Below are 5,000 nucleotides of genomic sequence, written 5' to 3' on the forward strand. Positions count from 1 at the left end.
TCTCATGTTATTGGTACATACCACTTTGACTGCTGCTGGCTCAGGGTCTGCAGAATCAGCGTGGTCCGGATCTGTACGCTGCCAAAACGTTCAATCAAACGATGCATTTGGTTGTGCAGACGCAGCGATGATGTGCAGTGTTTCTGAAGGGTGAGCGTCGTTAACAGTGCGTCCTGCTCCGCTGTGGTCGTGAACAGTGCGTCCTGCTCCGCTGTGGTCGTGAACAGTGCGTCCTGCTCCGCTGTGGTCGTGAACAGTGCGTCCTGCTCCGCTGTGGTCGTGAACAGTGCGTCCTGCACCGCTGTGGTCGTGAACAGTGCGTCCTGCTCCGCTGTGGTCGTGAACAGTGCGTCCTGCTCCGCTGTGGTCGTGAACAGTGCGTCCTGCTCCGCTGTGGTCGTGAACAGTGCGTCCTGCTCCGCTGTGGTCGTGAACAGTGCGTCCTGCTCCGCTGTGGTTGCTGTTAGTTGGGCCGATTTTGGATTTGCTGGTTCGATGTACAAGCTTAAACCGGCATTTGGCAGTTAGCCTGCGACAGTTCTGGCAAATTAAAAAGTAGCAAACATCCGCTAACTTTGCCGACGGCGTCACGGAGCTAAGTGCCCAGAGAACCCTGGAAAGGCTCCACACATTGGGGGGGGGATGTGGCTCCAGGAAAGGACATCTTCACCTTGTTTCACTGTAAGACCACATAAGCACAGCACGTCATCTTACACGATGTACAGCAAGCTCGTGCTAACCACAAGGGGAGGTTTCCCTCTATACATGATCTAATCACTCTCTGTACACATGTTGATAACATCCTTCACTATCTCAGAGCTTTGTATCGGACTGGGGTTTGCTGTCACGACCATCATCACAGTGAAGAATATCCTTTTACTTCCACACTGTTATTTATATGGACAACTTCTTCCGGCGTCGTGAGAGGAAAGCTATCTCACTCCTGGCATGTTCTGTTGTTGTTATCCCATTTAGTTACTAATCTAATTAGTTTCATCTGAGATACGGTAAGGAAAATCCCTTTAAACACACACACACACACACACACACACACACACACACACACACACACACACACACACACACACACACACACACACACACACACACACACAGTGGTAATAAAAGGCAGTGAGGCCACTAATGAGAAGGGGAGATGTGGGAGGCACAGAGAAGGCAAAATATAACATTTACAAACACACACACACACACACACACACACACACATATGATATCATACATTTCAGTATAAATTGTAAAGATCAATGATTCATTGAGAACTGTTGGAAGTTGACAGACCACAGATTTTATTTATATCTACAATCAAACAGTGGACAACGATAGGAAACAGAGAAATTAAGCAAATCCCCCGTTTGAGAAGCTGTAACAAGGAAATGTATTCGTCCTTGATAAATCACATCAGCAAATAATTAGTTACATTTGTTTCCTGTTGTGTTTAACTCCTTCCAGCCTCGCTGTGTGAGAGAATCACCGTCCTCCTGTTTAAAGCCGCACAAAGCAGCAGATGTTCCTCCAAATCTTCTCTCCTTCCATCTCTTTATTATTACGATCCACTACATGCTGCTGCGTCGTGAAACGCTGCAACGTGAAGCGCTGCGTCGTGAAGCGCTGCGTCGTGAAGCGCTGCAACGTGAAGCGCTGCAACGTGAAGCGCTGCGTCGTGAAGCGCTGCGTCGTGAAACGCTGCAACGTGAAGCGCTGCGTCGTGAAGCGCTGCAACGTGAAGCGCTGCAACGTGAAGCGCTGCAACGTGAATCGCTGCTGCATCGTGAAGCGCTGCGTCGTGAAGCGCTGCGTCGTGAAGCGCTGCGTCGTGAATCGCTGCGTCGTGAATCGCTGCTGCGTCGTGAAGCGCTGCTGCGTCGTGAATCGCTGCTGCGTCGTGAAGCGCTGCTGCGTCGTGAAGCGATGTGTCGTGAAGCGATGTGTCGTGAAGCGATGTGTCGTGAAGCGCTGCTGCGTCGTGAAGCGCTGCTGCGTCGTGAAGCGCTGCTGCGTCGTGAATCGCTGCGTCGTGAAGCGCTGCTGCGTCGTGAAGCGCTGCTGCGTCGTGAAGCGCTGCTGCGTCGTGAATCGCTGCGTCGTGAAGCGCTGCGTCGTGAAGCGCTGCGTCGTGAAGCGCTGCTGCATCGTGAAGCGCTGCTGCATCGTGAAGCGCTGCTGCGTCGTGAATCGCTGCGTCGTGAATCGCTGCGTCGTGAAGCGCTGCGTCGTGAAGCGCTGCGTCGTGAATCGCTGCTGCATCGTGAATCGCTGCTGCATCGTGAATCGCTGCGTCGTGAAGCGCTCCTGCGTCGTGAAGCGCTGCTGCGTCGTGAAGCGCTGCTGCGTCGTGAAGCGATGCGTCGTGAAGCGATGCGTCGTGAAGCGCTGCGTCGTGAAGCGCTGCGTCGTGAATCGCTGCTGCATCGTGAATCGCTGCTGCATCGTGAATCGCTGCGTCGTGAAGCGCTCCTGCGTCGTGAAGCGCTGCTGCGTCGTGAAGCGCTGCTGCGTCGTGAAGCGCTCCTGCGTCGTGAAGCGCTGCTGCGTCGTGAAGCGCTGCTGCGTCGTGAAGCGATGCTGCGTCGTGAAGCGCTCCTGCGTCGTGAAGCGCTGCTGCGTCGTGAAGCGCTCCTGCGTCGTGAAGCGCTGCTGCGTCGTGAAGCGCTGCTGCGTCGTGAAGCGATGCGTCGTGAAGCGATGCGTCGTGAAGCGCTGCGTCGTGAAGCGCTGCTGCGTCGTGAAGCGCTGTTGCGTCGTGAAGCGCTGCGTCGTGAAGCGATGCTGCGTGGTGATCTACATGTGTTAGCGATCACAGATGTTCATCATTCATTCATAAACTAATCCAGCTTTTGTTCTGTTTGTCAAAACGTTTCGTGTGGAACATTTCAGTGAATTGGAAGATGTGATTAAACTATGAATCTGGTCCGATCCAGATTTGTGTCTCCTGATGCAGAGAACAGATCACATATGAGTAGCACCTGTTTCACAGACGTGAACTCACACATTACTGAATGTGAAGAACTCATTGTTATGTTGTTTTGTACGAGTCTGTGGTCCGCCATGATTTAATGGAAATGCACAATTCCTTTAATGACATTGACAAAGAAAATGTATTTATCTTGGATCAGTCATGGCCGACACCTTATCCGCTTAATTAGGTCTCGGTGCTACATCATACTGTGAAGCATCAGTTTCATCTCAGTAAGACTCTGCACATGTGGCTCAATACAAATACTCTGTTAGCTGTGTAATAATAGCAGTCCCGCACGCCTTCCTGCACGCACTTCGACTCATTGCGACTTTTCTCTCGCTAGATTTAGCGACTTTTTGTGCTAGTTTTGTGACATTGATTGGAGAAGAGTTGGCAACATTGGGCTGATCTTTTCAGTTGGATCCTTTTTACAGCTGGTTTCTGCGACGTTACCTTCCCAAGCTTTAATTTGTTATAGTTGTTTCTTATGCATCTATTGAACGATTTAATAGTGTTTAACTTCTGTGTCCCTCTCTTTCTTACACACACACACACACACACACACACACACGCACACGCACACGCACACGCACACACACACGCACATGCGTACATTACTCTCACTCTCATCTTTCAGTTCCTCCAGACATGATAGAGAAAAGCAAAAGGAAAAATGATCCCTAATTAGTATTGTTTGTCATGGAACCCTCCAGAGCAAGACTGTGGTTTGCTTTTAAAAGGAGAGTGTGGGGGGGGGGGGTGGTGAAGGGAACGGGGAAGTGATTTGGTGATGATCATGTCCAGACTTGTCCTGTAACCACCACACCTCCTCAGACACACACAGAGAAGACACCAAACAGTAGCAGTGTGTAAAGTGGTGTTTATTAAACCCTGTGGTGATAGTCTCCTCTCCCCCGGGGCTTGTGGGTATTGTTTAAGGACTCTTCAGCTGGAAGCTTCCAGTTTAGCAGCTTGACTCAGTAGCACATCACATACTTCAGTTTGCTCACGTACAAAGCTCTCGTTCCCTGCAGGTTGTTGAGTGATCACATGGCTGCCTCCTCCACCAGCCTGTCGGGTGTGATAATGTTATTCATGTGGAAATACATTAAACCCCGAGCTGCTTCCTAACAGCAGCTGCACAGGTGGAGGCGTGCTGTTTAAGGTTCTGGTGGGAATATGTGATCCATGCCGCTCCCCCCGGTAGTGGCGCTGCTGCGTTGGTGGTGTTTGAATCTGGACGTACAGTGCAGGGTTTCTGTCCTCGGGGTGTGCAGGGGCAGCTCAACACTCCTGTAAAACCAGAGAACAAGGTGCTTGTGAACAAATCAGTTCAAAGCTCTTATTTTTCAGACAAAGACACACACACACAAACACCTTCCGCCTACCTGTCTGTGACTTTCAAGTAATTAGGCGCCATGCCAAGCCCCACACTCACACACACACACACACACACACAGACCTTTCTGTTAGAGTGCATGGCAGCCGGAAAGCACATTTGGTCGACTTGAAAGGCATCAAAAGGCGTCTGAGAGTGGGACACACAGAGAGAGAGAGGGATGAGTGGAGCGCACTCTCTCGCCTCGGCTTGAAAAGGAGGGATGAAAGAGAGATGAAAGAGAGAGTGTCTTCCTTCTCCTCTTTCCTGGCGCTGCATCTCTTTTTGTTGTTCTGCTCCTCCCCTGCAGCCCACCTGGGATCACAGACACCATCCAGAGCATATCACACACACACACACACACACACACACACACACACACACACACACACACACACATACAGGTACATAAAAACAGATGGCTAACTCTCTCCTGAGTCAGAGAAGAGGAATCCTCAGATCCAGGGTCAGTCTGCAGTCAGCAGTCTCATTGAGCGACATCACAGCTTCATGCTAACAGTAATCATCCTCTAGCGTTGACCCAGGTCTTGTTATTCACCTGCACCTCATGCATATCAGAGTCAACAGTCAACAGCACATTTACCGTTAGCTATTAGCCTTCAGCCATCAGTCATGTCCTTTGTG

General features: G+C 50.7%; 1 protein-coding gene across 1 annotated transcript in view; it reads left to right on the forward strand.

Moving 5' to 3' along the window:
• Window positions 1-5,000, forward strand: part of LOC115005952 (protein PXR1-like) — a gene marked incomplete at its 5' end in the record, with an annotated part of 46,650 nt that overhangs the window by 9,926 nt on the left and 31,724 nt on the right. The window lies entirely within an intron of this gene.

This window comes from Cottoperca gobio, unplaced genomic scaffold (genome assembly GCF_900634415.1).
Source record: "Cottoperca gobio unplaced genomic scaffold, fCotGob3.1 fCotGob3_408arrow_ctg1, whole genome shotgun sequence".
Lineage (NCBI taxonomy): Eukaryota > Metazoa > Chordata > Actinopteri > Perciformes > Bovichtidae > Cottoperca > Cottoperca gobio.